This window comes from Schistocerca americana, chromosome 7 (genome assembly GCF_021461395.2).
Source record: "Schistocerca americana isolate TAMUIC-IGC-003095 chromosome 7, iqSchAmer2.1, whole genome shotgun sequence".
Lineage (NCBI taxonomy): Eukaryota > Metazoa > Arthropoda > Insecta > Orthoptera > Acrididae > Schistocerca > Schistocerca americana.
Window position 1 is genome coordinate 594962130 of NC_060125.1, and position 17004 is coordinate 594979133.

The following is a 17004-nucleotide window of genomic DNA, read 5'->3' on the forward strand; positions in this document are numbered from 1 at the left end:
ACTGAAATGGTTATAGAAAAGATGAAAAGTAATCGAAAATGTAATGATCGTCGGAAGGTCTGACTCAGTGCACAGACAATTCAAAACAGCCTTGGGTGAAATGAAAAGCAAGGGTGGTAACGTTAAGAGTGCTATTGGAATTCCACTATCAAACGAAGGCAAGAGAGTGGATAGATGGAAAGAGTACTTTGAAGGCCTCTATGAGGTACAGTACTTGTCTGACGACGTGACAGAAGAAGGAACTGGACTCGACGTGGATGACATAAGGGGTCCAGCAGAATTTAAGAGAGCTTTGGAAGACTTGAGATCAAACAAAGCAGAACGGATAGATAATATTCCATCGGGATTTCTAAAAACGTTGGGGGAAGTGGCAACCAAACGACTGTTCAAGTTGGAGTGTAGAATAAGAGTGGCGACGTAGCACCATACTTCTGGAAAATATCATCCACATAATTCTGAAGACAGGTAAGTGGGTAAAATAGTACAATCAGTTTAACAGCTCATGTTGAATAGAATAATATACAGAAGAATAGAAAAGGAAATTGCGGGTATGTTAGGTGACGATCAGTTTGGCATTAGGAAAGGAAAAGGCAGCAGAAGGGCAGTTCTGACGTTGCGGTTGATAATACGAGTAGAAGCAAGGCAGAAGAAAAATCAAGACGTGCTCTTAGGATTCATCGACCTAGAAGAAGCGTTACACAAAATAAAATGGTGCAAGGTGTTTGAAATTCTGAGAAAAATAAGAGTAGGGTATAGGGAAAGACGGTTAACATATAATATGAACAAGAAGCAAGACGGAGCAATTAGACTGGTTCGGACTAGAAGGGTGTAAGACAGGCATGCAGTCTTTCGCTCGTACTATTTAGTCAGTATACCGAAGAAGCAATGACGGAAATAAAATGAAGATCCAAGAGCGGGATTAAAATTCAGGGTGACAGGGCATCAACGATAAGATACGCTGATGACATTGCTATCCTCACTGAAAGTGAAGAAGAATTGCAGAAAATGTTGGATGGAATGAACATTCTGATGAGTGCAGAATATGGACTGATAGTGAACCGAAGAAAGACGAAAGTAATGAGAAGCAGCAGAAATGAGAACAGTGAGAAAGTTAATATCAGAATGGTGGATCACGAAGTAGAGAAAGTTAAGAAATTCTGCTACCTTGGAAGCAAAATAACGCATGACAGATGAAGCAAGGAGATTAAATGCAGGCCAGTACAGGCAGATAGGGCTTTCTTGGCCAAAAGAATCCTACTAATATCAAACATAGGCGTTAATTTGAGGAAGAAATTTGTGAGGAGGTACTTTTTGAGCTCAGTGTTGTGGATCTGTGAGTCAAAGAGTGGAAGAAAACTTGAAAGGAAGAGAATCGAAGCGTTTGAGACATGGTGCTATACAAGGATGTTGAAAATTAGGTGGACTTATAAGGTAAGAAATGAAATGAGCAAATTGTCCGCAGAATCGACGGGGATATAGACGTGTGGAAAACACGGACAGGAAGGGGCAGAGTGATAGGATGTGTGTTACGATATCCGAGAATAACTTCGATGGTGCTAGAGAGAGCTTTAGAAAGTAAAAACTGTTGGGAAAGTCGAAGACTGAAATGCACGCAACAAATAATCGAGGAGATGAAGTGGTTGGCACGAGAGAGGATTCGGGGCGGACCCCATCGAACCAGTCAGAAGACTGATGATAAACACAATTTCTCGACCTTCTTGTGGCAATATTGAATTCGCTTGACGGAAATGCAGGCCACTCTGCACTCTAGGGTAGTATTGGTGAATTTCTTTATCACTCTCAAACTGCAATGAATCGCTTGAAACACATTTCCTGAGCGGATAAATCTACTGTGACTTTGAATTTGAAATTCTCAACAAATGTTCCATGGCGTAACTATTTATTTTGTGCAGAGAACCGCTTTCTGCCCAAGTAGAGAGTTAAGTAACGGAACCCAAAGATTTTAGCATATCTAATGTACGATTTTATTTTCAGGTTAAATTTTCATGAGTACTGTTGTGTCACCCCCTAGTTTGGAATATTGCACTGCCTGGCACCAGTGGAGCGAAACGACGTGACAGGAAAGATAGGATGTCATTGGGGTGATCATGCACTATGAAGTAACAAGGTGCAATAAGAGTGCAAGGACACTTGTTCAGGAGGCTTACAAAGCAGGAAAAGCTGGCCGTTTCCTCTAAAGGGGGAGCTGGCCAATACCGCAGCTCCAGCTAGGCCCCTGCTGGCGTGGACCATAGAAGCAGAACAGTACGAATGAAGTCATCTTAACCCAAGGTCGACACCTGGCTGCTTCCTGTGACGTAGTGCGACATATAGCAAGTGGGGAATCGACGGCTTAGCCTTCAGTTTGCAGACCGCTATAGGGTGAAAGTGCGTGAACACAGTCTGATGACCTACCTTCTCTCTCGCATTTCTATGCCTCACATCTCCCCCTCCACCCTGCCACACCCAAGGAACACAGTTTATCCCTTAATACGGCCCTACTGCACTTATATGCGGTGAACAAAATTACTATTAGTTTTAAACTCACTTCATTTGAAGATAAAAATTAATTTTATAGCGTTAGAAACAATATTGTTATTAATCCGCCAAATTCCACCCCCTGAACGGGGAAAGAAAGACTCCTAGAGAGAAAATGAATGGAACCTTTTTTGTAGTAAATTTAATGCAGTTTAATTTTGTACTGGGAAACATTTTCGCTGGAAGTCGCGGTTTTCGAGTTATTCTAGAAAAACGTAGGAAAGTGACCTTTAAAGGGATCCCACCCCAACGCTCATACCCCACTGGACAGGATTTTTATCATGTTCTTCGTGACACTCTCTCCTAGTACTGTGCAAACATTTGCGACTACAAGACTTTTTTCCTCTAAGCGACCTTTTTTGTTCATTATTGACTGGTCTACTATCTGCTTTGTGTGACTGCGTTACATTTCTGTATCCAGTGCACGCTAGTTTGATGTTTGTTGAGTATGCCTTCATAAAAAAATGGTTGAAATGGCTCTGAGCACTTTGGGACTTAGCTTGTGAGGTCATCAGTCCCCTAGAACTTAGATCTATTTAAACCTAACTAACCTAAGGACATCATACACATCCATGTCCGAGGCAGGATTCGAACCTGCGACCGTAGGGGTTGCGCGGTTCCACACTGTATCGGCTAAAACCGCTCGGCCACCCCTGCTGGCACACCTTCATACCGTTGCAGTTTTAATGGGCAGCAGCAGAAGTATAATTACTTTATTGTGTGCAATCATTTCTGTTTCTCTAAGTAAGGAATGGCCCACAATACTGTCACGCATGACATCGATGAACGACTGTGCAAAATTTAGTAATTTCTTATTCCGATGCCCCCAAATCTGCGCAGGTCTAGTATATGATATTCCGAATTTAAATTTTCATCCGTACGAAGTAACAAGAACCAATATATTGCGTGCAGCGCGAGCTGTATAGTTTCTATCTGAGAAAGGAAGACACGACCGCTGAGAAGCAGCAATACGACTTTATTTGTTTAAGGACCAATTTAGATGGCATTGTTATCTTCTGGTCGACGTTGTGCGGGCTATAAAGACTTTCTAGAGTGAGTTATTGTCATTATATACCATCAAGCACGTAGGGCGCGAAACATGACATCGTCGTTTAAACTTTCGCTCCCCACTTTATTAAATAGCAACTAATCCTAGTATGTACTGAAGCACACATACAATAACGACTTTCCTTCTGCATGACTAATCTGCACTTCAGAATTAAGTCCTTGGCACAGTGTTCATGGAACCATTTTCACACCAATTTTCTAGCATTCTACTCCTGAACAGAACATGTGGAAAACGAACACTTAATTCTCTCCCTGCGAGCTCTGGTTTCCTTTACTTTTTTATGAAAATCATTTCTTCCTATGTAGGTGGGAGTCCTTAAAATATTTTCGTATTCGGAGGAAAAAGTTAGTGACTGAAATTTCGTGAGAATATCTCACCACAACGAAAAAGGCTTTGTTTTAATATTGCCTCCACAAGTCGCTTATCATATTTGTGGCACTCTCTCCCCTATTTCGTGACAATACGAAACGAGCTGCCCATTTCCGAAATTTTTCGATGTTCTCCGTCAATCCTAATCTGGTAAGCATCCCGTATCGGGAAGCAATATTCGAGGACTGACAAACGTAGTGTGGGCAGTCTCTTAGTAGACATGATGCATCTAATTGTTCTGCCAATAAAACGCAGTCTTTGGTTGGCCGTATCCTCAAACTTATCTATGTGATCGTTCCAGTTTAGGTATTCGTAAATGTAATCTCTAAGTGTGTGGTTGATGCATAAGTTCGTAGCGTTTTTCCAAACGTTTAATAAACGCGACAACTACACATAGCAGAGACTTTAGTTATCAATAATACACTCCTGGAAATTGAAATAAGAACACCGTGAATTCATTGTCCCAGGAAGGGGAAACTTTATTGACACATTCCTGGGGTCAGATACATCACATGACCACACTGACAGAACCACAGGCACATAGACACAGGCAACAGAGCATGCACAATGTCGGCACTAGTACAATGTATATCCACCTTTCGCAGCAATGCAGGCTGCTATTCTCCCATGGAGACGATCGTAGAGATGCTGGATGTAGTCCTGTGGAACGGCTTGCCATGCCATTTCCACCTGGCGCCTCAGTTGGACCAGCGTTCGTGCTGGACGTGCAGACCGCGTGAGACGACGCTTCATCCAGTCCCAAACATGCTCAATGGGGGACAGATCCGGAGATCTTGCTGGCCAGGGTAGTTGACTTACACCTTCTAGAGCACGTTGGGTGGCACGGGATACATGCGGACGTGCATTGTCCTGTTGGAACAGCAAGTTCCCTTGCCGGTCTAGGAATGGTAGAACGATGGGTTCGATGACGGTTTGGATGTACCGTGCACTATTCAGTGTCCCCTCGACGATCATCAGTGTTGTACGGCCAGTGTAGGAGATCGCTCCCCACACCATGATGCCGGGTGTTGGCCCTGTGTGCCTCGGTCGTATGCAGTCCTGATTGTGGCGCTCACCTGCACGGCGCCAAACACGCATACGACCATCATTGGCACCAAGGCAGAAGCGACTCTCATCGCTGAAGACGACACGTCTCCATTCGTCCCTCCATTCACGCCTGTCGCGACACCACTGGAGGCGGGCTGCACGATGTTGGGGCGTGAGCGGAAGACGGCCTAACGGTGTGCGGGACCGTAGCCCAGCTTCATGGAGGCGGTTGCGAATGGTCCTCGCCGATACCCCAGGAGCAACAGTGTCCCTAATTTGCTGGGAAGTGGCGGTGCGGTCCCCTACGGCACTGCACCTTCCGCCGACCACTGGCGACAACATCGATGTACTGTGGAGACCTCACGCCCCACGTGTTGAGCAATTCGGCGGTACGTCCACCCGGCCTCCCGCATGCCCACTATACGCCCTCGCTCAAAGTCCGTCAACTGCACATACGGTTCACGTCCACGCTGTCGCGGCATGCTACCAGTGTTAAAGACTGCGATGGAGCTCCGTATGCCACGGCAAACTGGCTGACACTGACGGCGGCGGTGCACAAATGCTGCGCAGCTAGCGCCATTCGACGGCCAACACCGCGGTTCCTGGTGTGTCCGCTGAGCCGTGCGTGTGATCATTGCTTGTACAGCCCTCTCGCAGTGTCCGGAGCAAGTATGGTGGGTCTGACACACCGGTGTCAATGTGTTCTTTTTTCCATTTCCAGGAGTGTATATTCTCCTTTACTATTTAAAACAGTCTGCTATCTCTGGGATAACTTTCCGATACCGTAACTGTAGAAATCACGTGGTTTTATGGGGAAGAACTTGTCAAACCATGTTCGGAGCGCATTTTCATCCGGAAAGGAAGTTCCTTGAAGGTTGTTCGATAGAGAATCAGGTAGTTTCGGAATGAATTCCCAACCCAGTCCCTGTATAGTGCTTTTTGTCAGTTTAGCAGAATGCAAGCGGGCCTTGTCGTGGATTAGCGTCACTAAACCTCTGCTCCACCAGATACAAAACATTATCTTTCGTGGATGCGCGGGTCTCTGTACGGAGATTTGCTGCTTTGTTTGGGCTCAACCATACATCTCTTTTCGTTATGTTAGCATAAAGACACCATTTATCATCACCGATACAGGACAGGAATGGTCGGTGTTGTTTACGAGCGCATTGGTGGCGAGCAAGCAGAGATTTTTGTGATTTGGGCTTAGACAATGCGGTACGCATATTCCCGAAGTCCGAACTTCCCTCACTGCAAGCAAATGTCGCACGATGGTGGAATGACCACAGTTCATCACATTTGCCTGTTCTCGAGCACAATGGATCATTGTGGATTAATGCGTTTAAACGATCTTCATTAAACTCAGAAGGTCTTCCTCAACGTGGAGAGCCACCAATGTCAAAACGATCGCCCTTAAAACTAGAAAACAATTTTTGCCATGCTCTTCCAGTGGCGTTATCCCCATACACGGTTCAAATGTTTCTGGCTGCCTCCGTTGCTATCGCCTCTCTACTGAAATAAAAGACAAGATTATGTAGGGAATGTTCCGATTTCTCTCCACTTCACACTCCATTTTCTAGCATCCACAGCTCCACTCGATACCTCCAAATGATGAAATTACAATATGTGAAGTCAAGTAGCAACAGTGAACTACAAATAAAAAAATGACAACCGATAGATAAACACATAGCAACCGGAACATCAACAAGCGAAACTAAAACACTACGAACTTATGTATCAGCCTAATACTTGGTAAAACTGATTACCTTTAGATTTGTGTGATTTATCGTGGAACCGAATATAGAGGATTTCCTTTAGTACTCTTTTGAATGAATTAACACTTTTGATTGGCTGGAGTCAATTGTCACTTTTCGTACCATACTGATATCTTGCCTTAATCACTTTGCAATTAGTTTTGATCTTCTGATGCTTTTACGATGTGATAAGAGACATCATCATCTGGAATCATTCTATGAAGGCTGCTCAGATTGTTTTCTAAGTCTTTTATGTAGATCAGGAACAGCGGAGGACCTGTAACATTCCCTTGGGGAAGACCGGACCTCTCTTAGATTAGATTAGATTTACTTTCATTCCAATTGATCTGTAGTGAGGAGGTCCTCCAGGATCATGTAAGAAAAAACAATAATACACGAAAAATATTTACAACTAAAACAAATAAGCTAATGTACCTTCCACAGGTCCGAAGTGGAATGATCGTCTTTTTTTTTAAAATGAGCACTATATGAAAGGATCATTTTACAACACTTATTTACTAAGATCGCATAATGCACTGAATTTAAAATAAAAAATATTTTTATATTTATAAGGTAATAAACATATAACAGAACTACTACAATACTTATTTACAATGAACACATTACTGCACTGAAATGATGCAGAAGTTAGATTGTACTTTACACACACACAAAATCAGTTGGTCCTAGTTCGAAATTCATCAATCGAGTAGAAGAAGCTGGCCACCAATAGATCCTTTAGGCTTCTCTTAAACTGAATCTCATTGGTTGTTAAGCTTTTTATGGCTGCTGGCAAGTTATTGAAAACGTGTGTTCCTGAATAATGCACACCTTTTTGTACAAGAGTAAGTGACTTTAAATCCTTGTGAAGGTTATTCTTATTTCAAGTATTGACTCCATGAACTGAGCTGTTGGTTTGAAAAAGTGATATGTTTTTAATGACAAATTTCGTTAAGAACAGGCCTCTGCTAGATGTCTTTGAGTTCACACAACATATAACTCTTATTGCACGTTCTTGTGCCTGGAAAACTTTAGCTTGGTTTGATGAATTACTCCAAAAAATAGTCCCATATGACATTGTGGAGTGAAAGTAAGCATAGTATGCCAGATTTTTCATTTTTGTATCCCCTATGTCTGAGAGAATCCGCATTGCAGACAGAGATTTGTTTAGACGCTTCAGCAGTTCTGTGGTGTGCTCCTCCCAGTTGAATTTATTATGAAGCTGTAATCCCAAGAATTTAACACTGTCCAATTCTTCTATCTGCTTGTCATCGTATGTTAGGCATATGCTTGTGGGACACCCCTTACTAGTTATGAACTGCATGTAGTGAGTTTTTTCGTAGTTTACTGACAAAGAACTGACTATGAACCAGTAATTAATGTACACAAATATTTTACTAGCCGATCTTTCTAAGGCTACACTTGATTTGCTATTTTTTGCAATATTTGTATCATCAGCAAACAAAACAAACTTGGCATCTGGTAATGCTACTGATGAAAGGTCATTGATATACACAAGAAAAAGTAAGGGCCCTAATATGGAACCTTGTGGGACCCCACATGTAATTAGGTCCCAGTTGGATGATGCCTGATAGCTTAATACATGTCTCTTTCCTAATAACACTATTTGTTTCCTGCCAGAGATATAAGATTTGAACCATTTTGCAGCATTTCCTGTTACACCATAATATTATAATTTACTTAAAAGGATATTGTGATTTACACAGTCAAATGCCTTTGACAGATCATAAAATATACCAGTTGCCTGCAATTCGTTGTCTAATGAAAAGTACATTTTCACTGAAAGTGTAGATAGCCTTCTCAATATCAGAACCCTTTAGAAATCCTAACTGCGACTTTGACAGTATGTCATTTATGACAAGATGTTTATAAAGCCGATTGTACATTACCTTTTCTAAAATTTTTGAGAATGCTGGAAAAAGTGAAACTGGACAGAAATTTGACGCTATTTCTTTATCTCCCTTAATAAACAGTGGCTTAACTTCAGTATATTTCAACCATTCAGGAAATATTCCACTGATAAACCATAGCTTAATACGTTACTTAACTCAGAATCACGTTCTTTAATTAACTTTGTTGATATTTCATCACAGCCACTAGATGTTTTTGATTTTAAAGATTTTATGATGGACATTACTTCTGCTGGGGTAATGAAGGTCAAATTCATATGATGGAACTTACTTGAAATGTCTGGTCTGAGGTATCTCATGGCAGCATCTACAGAACCTGACAACCTCATCTTTTCAGTAACAGTTATAAAATGTTTGTTGAAAAGATCTGCAACATTATACACATCTGCAACCAATATGTCATTTACTCTTAGTGCTATTTGCCCATCATGTCTGGTTCTACCGGTCTCCTCCTTCACTATATCCCATATTGTCTTTATTTTGTTATATGACATGACTATCTTTCCCTTGTAATATATTTGCTTTGATGTCCGTGTTACAGTCTTTACTATTTTGCAGTACTTCTTGTAATGTGCTATAGCATCAACATCAGAACTGTTTCGGATTGACAGATACAGTTTTCATGTTTTTTTACAAGATACCTCTATTCCTTGAGTAATCCATGGCTTCTTTGTAAACTTTGCGCTAGCTTTGGTTAGTTTTTGGGGAAAACAGTGTTCAAATAAGGTAAGTACTTTATTAGCAAAAATGTTATACTTTTCATTCTTGCCATGAGCACTGTAAACATCACTCCGGTGAGTGTCTCCGAGGAGTGTCATAAAATAATCAATATTTGGCTTACTGATTACCCTCTTGAGTTGAGGTTTAACAGATTTTATATGCTGTTCAGTATTAACATTTAACAGAAGGAAATGCATGTCATGGTCTGAGAGGCCATTGACTATTGGTTTTGTAATATAATTTTGCTCATTGGACTTTTCTGTAAAGATATTACCAATGGCTGTTTGTGAGCAATTGGGTACCGTACTTGGGAACTTTACAGTGGGAATTAAGTTGAATGATAGTGTTACTAACTCAAATATGTTCTTATTGGGAGAGTCTTTAAGGAAATCTACATTGAAGTCACCAGCAACCATTATTTCTTTGTTTTTGGTTGTTAAATGGACCAGTACAACTTCAAGGTGGTTTATGAACAGTTTAAAGTTACCTGCAGATGCTCGATTTAGTATTACGAAGGATTTTTTTTAATTAAATTCTACTTCTGTTGCACATGATTCGATATGGTGTTCTAGGCAAAATTTATGAATGTCTATGTTCTTAAATTTATGACAGTTCCTGATGAAAGTGGCAACTCCTCCTTTCTCCATTTCTGCTCTACAAAAGTGAGATGCTAACCTAAATCCTGTAGCACTTAAAAGTACTATACCTGTGTTCACATGATGTTCAGAGAGGCAGATTATGTCAGCTGGGTTTGAGGACTCTAATTCATCGATGCAGATAATTAAGTCATTAATTTTATAGTCTTCGAATATTTTGATGCAATAACGATAGCTGACATTTTACATTGAGTTGAAATATCTTCTGATTGTTGAAAATTTTTAACCAACAGCTGTTTATGCTGATGTAATAAGCTAGAATTATGTTATTTGATTTCTTTCTCGAACTAAAGGTTTGTCTCAATCATAACCTATCTTAAAATTTGGTTTCTTTCTGTCCTCCCTACCCTAAAAAGGGGTCTTTTCTGAACCCTATAACCACTGGTATTTTATCACACTCATGACAGTGCCTCCCCCTTTAACTTTCCTGCTATTTTCCCAGCCAGTTTACCCTTCCCTTTTCTGTTGAGGTGAAGGCCATGCCTAGTATAACCCACCTATTGAGAGAATCAACAGCAACCACACCAATGTGTGACCTTGTACCCGACATAATCAGCTGTTCCAGCTCCAAATTAACTCTACTGACTGGAGAGTTCAAATGAGGTCGGTCATGGCGCCCAAGAACCGATACAAACTAAGCACTAGTAAGCTTCAATGCTGATGCAATCTTTGCCAGGTCACACTCTATACTGTACCCAGGATCTCTATCAGTACTATTACCTGGCACACCCACTACAACCACGATGTCTTCCTTAGTGGAATCTTTGCAAAGTGATCCTGAATCCTCTGTCACCTGCTCCAGACCAGCACTAGGTCTAAAAAAATTGGTGACATGGTATTCTGATCCTAGTTCATCCTGCAAAAGTTGGCCAACACCTCTTCCATGGGAACTACCTAACAAAAGCACTCTCTTTCTCTTTACTGATTTCCCTACATTCTTACTTCTCAATTTGCAGCTGAAAGTTTGTTGTGCTCTGTCTACACCTGCAACTGCTTGAGGCTCACCAGCTTCTGACTGAAGGAAGAAGTCAAATCTATTTTCTACCTTCACCAGGAAGCTGTCAGACAAAGTTCTAGGCCTGTTCCTCCTGTTGCCTGTTGCCACTTCCCACCTCCCTTTACCCTTCTCCCTCCTTAACCTATCAAGATCTCCCCTGGCATTGTCTAACTCAGCCTGAAGGTTGTCAGTTTTCCCCTCCTGTTCTAGTATCTTCCAATCTCTACTACATATCCTAAAAAAGCACTGATGAGTCTCATTTACTTCCCCTACTCCCACGCCACTACAGTCACCCACGGGGAAAAAACTACAGCACTTGTCACACCAAAGCCTCGACCTAACAATTCTACGGCAAGTCAAGCATTTTTCACTCATGGTAAACGCAATAGTTTATTAAGAATAAGTCAGTTAAATTACAGATAAACACGTAAATATGATTCCACAAATTTGGTCTATACGCAACTGTGTGTAAACAAAAACAACAGCGCAAAGTTTCTGATACAACAACTTAAACTTTACACTACATTCCGGAAATGTAAATTAAATAATGAAGAAGTACGCTACAGTTAAATTGCTGGAGAGAGCAAAGAACAATTAAACGAAATTCTATGGATTTGCTGAGGCTAAACGTATACAGAAAATACGACTATAACCCGACTGTACGATCTTTTCGCGTTTTCTTCCATATTACGTAAAGAAAAATGAAACCTTTAACGGTACGCTTAAAAAGCACACTAACACACCTATTTATCACGTAATCAGTACTAAACTAAATGTTGTGATGATCTAAAATGACTTATCTCTACGAGAACACCAAAACTCGCCCTAGTCGCCTTGCTGACAGGAGATTACGAACCAGTCACACAACTGAGACGATACTCCATAGGCACTCAATTTGATTAATAGTCGCTTATGAGGAACGGTATGAAAAGGCTTCTGGAAAATTATTCCTGTAGTAGAATATTGTAGTTAACGCATTCAAATGCCTTCGATAAGTCGCAAAAGAGTTGGAGGGATTTACTGAAGACGGTGTTGGCATTCTCTTACGGTGAAGGGAAACCTCGGAAACTGCTGGCTGGAGTGCCGGATGAGTGTGTACGGCTGTTAGGGTCCCCCTGGCGCCGTAAACACGGCCGCCGGACGGCCGTCCGGCGCAGTCAGCGCACAGCACACACGTGGTCCGGCGCTGCGGGTGGGGGCGGCCGCGGGGGCGGCGTGGGGGCGGGAAGCGCGCCAGCCAGTAGCGGCCCGAAGGCGCCCGCGGCCGGACGCTCCCACGCCACAGGTAGGCAGGCAGGCAGGCAAGCGCGTTGGCGGCTGACCGCGTAGCCGGCGACTCGCCATTGCCACTGCTGCTGCTGCTGCGCTACACACACCGCTTACTGTAAATCTCACTTCTGTCTCTCTGTGCGAGCTGTCACGCTAAGTTTTATGATTTTACTAGCTATACTGCCCGGCGTTGCACGAGATTTTTAATGTCTGCCACTCAAAGTGATTGGCGCTGTGCCTCGGTGATGCTCGTAGTGAATCCACGCCACACGAGAAAATGCAGTCGCTTTAAATCGAAGGTCATACTTCTGATTCTGACTTTTGCAAATACACACCAATTTCAAACCAAAAGTTTAGTAATAACAATTGCATCACAGATTATGCTTTGATTCCTTTTTAAATTACAAGTTAAAGCAATATGTGTGTAACGCATAATGCTAGGCATTTAATTTTTCAATAATTTTCTTCATTGTTTCATCTGAATGTAGAAATTTGAAGTAAATCGGCGAAGAACTTTTAAGTAAATGGGTCAAGAACTTTTCGAGAAGTTTGGTACGTATGTAGTAAATATTAAAAATATATTACGAATGACCGCCCAAATGTTCATTAGAAATCGAGGAGAAATTTGAAGTAAATCGACCAAGAACTTTTAGAGATTTTTGGTAACAACCTTCCCCTTTGTATATTGCATACATACGAGAGTAATCCCAAATGTAAGGTCTCCTATTTCTTTATAAGTACATAGACCTGTTTATTTCTACAGTGGTTTACATCAGTTTACAGCTTGAACATTTAGCTACTTTTCGACATAATCACTATTTCTGTCGATGCATTTTTGTAGACGATGTGGCAGTTTTTGTATGCCCATATCATATCAGCTCGCTGCCATGCTGTTCGGAAAGTTATGAACCTCTTCTTTCACCTCGTCGTCAGACCTGAATCGCTGGGACCAAAATTAACGCCGACAAGTGCTGTGAGACTCTGTGAAAATTCAAACGGGCAATTCAGAACCGGGGAAGAGGAAAGTTGAGCAAGGCCGTACACATTCTCCACGCTCGCCCACACATCGCTCGGAAAACCGTTGCTCTCCTGCAACACAGTGGAACATAATCACCCACCCATCCTATAGTCATGACTTGGCGCTCAGTGACTAGCGCCTGTTCCCTAGGTTAAAAGAACATTTGGCCGGAAAGCGATTCAGCTCCGACGACGAGGTGAAAGAAGAGGTTCATAACTTTCTGAACAGCATGGCGGCGAGCTGGTATGACATGGGCATAAAAAACCTGCCACAGCGTCTACAAAAATGTATCGACAGAAATGGTGATTATGTCGAAAAATAGCTAAAGGTTCAAGCTGTAAACTGATGTAAACCACTGTAGAAATAAACTGGTCTATGTACTTATAAAAAATAGGAGACCTTAGTTTTGGGATTACCCTCGTATATCTTTCAAGTGACATTACGAAATCTTATCTAAACAGTGATCTTCCTCTTGTCTTGAAGGTGAAACGCCCAAAATTTCTTCAACATCGGAATAAAATTGCAGATTTGCATGAATTACAAACAAACGAACGAACCAACAGAAACTCTTATATATGTATTCACAGATGTTATTTTCTCAGAAACTGTGATATAATGTATGTTTCAGAATAAAATTCACTCCTCAGTTGCACAACTAGGAAATTTATTTCGCTTCACCAGTTTCAACAGATTGATCTATCATCTTTAGAAGCCTCCAATATTCGAGATATTATTAATCATTAGAATTTGGCCACAGATGTACCTAAAGGGTAAGAAGTGGATTACAGAAAGTCACTGAATATTTGTTTAGCAGATGTCAATATTTTCTTCGCCAAAGCATAATGCCATGACATGTCCAAAAACGTACATATTGTACATGATAATTTTACACAGGTTGGTAATTTACAGTAAATGAATCACATTCATGTAAATAATTGTTAATATAGCAGCAAGGAACATATACAAAAGCTTATAAAAAGTATAAGTAAGGTATATAAAGGAAGTTATTTGTAATACATATGAAAAACATGGCACATGAGCTATTACTGACATTAACATCTAGAAGAAATGGGCTAATGTTCATAATTTTATAAGGACACGCAATGCAATCGAAATAGTGTCTATTGTTCAGTGCAGCTGATCATTCAACAGATCTTTGGAATTTAGATAGAAATGTTTATATATTTCGAGATTTTTTAGAAGATTCATTTTGTAACCCGTGTCAAGTATGTGCAAAATTTCTCGTTTAACAAAGATGGAGGAGGAAGAGTACATTTATGGACTTTGAGATGTTCTGCAAAAGTTGGATTACATGAATTTTCAACATCTTTGTTAGAAGTGGTTACTACAGTGATTTTTAAATACCATGTCTGTCAGTTCTACATACAATCTCGGACACATATTACATTGAATTTTATACATCCCTGATTTGAGAAGTTTTTCAATTGCTTAATATGGAAATTTTGCATATAGTTGATAAGGGCTACAAAATGAACCTCTTAGAAGAGTTCAAAATATAAAACATTCCCACCTAGCATTCCAGATTTGTCGAACGATAAGCTTGCACTGAAAAATAGACACTACTTCCATTGTATTTCATGAAAAGTAGCCCATTTCTCCCACATATTAATGGCAGCAATAGCTTATGTGGAACTATGTGCCATGTTTCTCATATGTATTACATAGAACTTTCTTTTTATACCTTTGTTAACATTTTAAATGCTTTTATATTTGTTCCTCGCTGTTAGCACAACAACTTGACTATGTACATAAATGTGATTTATTTACAGTAAATTATCAATGTACAGTTGTCACATACGATATGTACGCTTTTGGACATGTCATAGCATTATGCTTCTGTGAATAAGATATTGGATATCTGTTGAACTAATATTAAGTAAGTTTTTGTAATACACTTCTTATACTTTACATACAAGTATGGCCAAGTTACAATGATTTGTAATGTCCCATATTTTGTAGGCTTCTGAAGGTGACAGTTTAATCTTTGGTAAAGCGAAATAAATTCCATAACCGTGCAACTGACGACTGAATTTTATTCTGATCTAATTTTAATTATACCCTGCTTTCGTGTGAGGAATAGAATGTGTGCAGGCTTCTCGCTGAAAACAGATTCCTCGCATCTCCTTGGACTTTACAGAGACGTCAGACATGTTTCTGCGACACTGATTAAGGTAGCGCAGTAGTTAGACGATGGATTCATGTTCCTGGAAAAGACTGTTGAAATCTCTGAGCGGTGATCCAGATGTCTGCTTTCTGTGATCTCCCTAAATCGCTTAACGTATTAACACCAACACCCGTTATATGACGGACCGACGATGGTGTGCTCTCGCGTCATATGACGGACAAATGAAAACCTGTCTCCAGCATCAACCTAAAAAGAATTGTTAGCTATTCAGTATCATCAACATAGAGCTATAAAATGTAGCCGAAGTAATTAAAGTTTCAACATACCTTTATTGAAATGATAATTTCCAGTCGTTTTCCTATTAATTGTTTTTTCCTATGTACACTGTCGATTGGTATTAAAATGAAATAACAAAATTGTAGATAAAATAGATTATCCAATATCGTAAAAATACATACATAAATTTAAAGTGTCAATAATGACCCAGAAGAAGTAGTGGCTCAACCATTCACGTCTCAATATGGAAAAGCATTTTAATTGTTGAACGTAGCTGGATCTTGCTTTTAATAATAGAGATGTATTAGCATGTACTCACCATTGTTAGGTAAAATTAATTCTATATGTCATGTGAAAGTAATAACATGCAGTAATTTATAAATTAAAACATATTAGTAGCAATCCGTACATTCTTCTAACTTAGGCAGCGCCGGTCTAATTTCCTGTCCCAAAAGACGGAAATAGAAGTAATCTGTTGATTTATAGACACAAACTATTTACACAGGATTGTAGTAGAATTTTAGAACTGTCTTTCAAAACCGTGAAATACCTCTACGAAAACAGTCTATTGACGCATAACGAGAACGGATTCACAAAGTGTTACTGGCTCTATTCACACCATTAAAAGTGCATCTAAGGTATATTCGACGTTTCTACATTTCATTAAGGCTTTTTACACCGTTCCTGACAAACAGCTTCTTGTCAAATGGCCTGTCTACGCGGTTCGTCGCTTCCTGTCAGAAAGGCCAAAGTTCATATTGTTTGGCCGGAAATCATCTAATGAAATCAACTCTGTATGTGGGTTCTCCAAAGTAGTGCTAGAGGCCGTTTGTTGTTCCTTTGAGAAGGTGATGTATTCTAGAATGGTATCTCACCTTAACGACAATACAAACAAACGTGCTGGGAGAACATCCGCAACTGAGCATTACACCAGGGGTTGAAAATACCGCTCCAGCTGTATATTTCTTTTATTACCACGACCGGTTGGCCATCCCCAGGTGTCGCAACTGTGCTGTGGCCCCCGAGCGCAACAATAATAGCGTGAGCAAATCACAGTTTCGATTTCACAAGGGTTGCTGTACTGAGAATGTCGTTTACATGTTCACTCACCGGATTTTACAAGCATTAAATAATAAAATAGCGCCGTTTGGTATTTTCTGCCTTCTATCTAAGTCATTTAAGAGTGAGACTCACAGTATTCTCCTATATTATTTGAA

General features: G+C 40.6%; 1 protein-coding gene across 1 annotated transcript in view; it reads left to right on the forward strand.

The window, feature by feature from the left end:
• The first annotated feature begins 12288 nt into the window (after window positions 1–12288).
• Window positions 12289–17004, forward strand: part of LOC124623134 (ras-related and estrogen-regulated growth inhibitor) — a 202581-nt gene continuing 197865 nt past the window's right edge. Inside the window, exon 1 of the mRNA XM_047148925.1 lies at window positions 12289–12363. The gene's annotated coding sequence lies outside the window, so the exon portion shown is untranslated. The remainder of the gene's footprint in view (window positions 12364–17004) is intronic.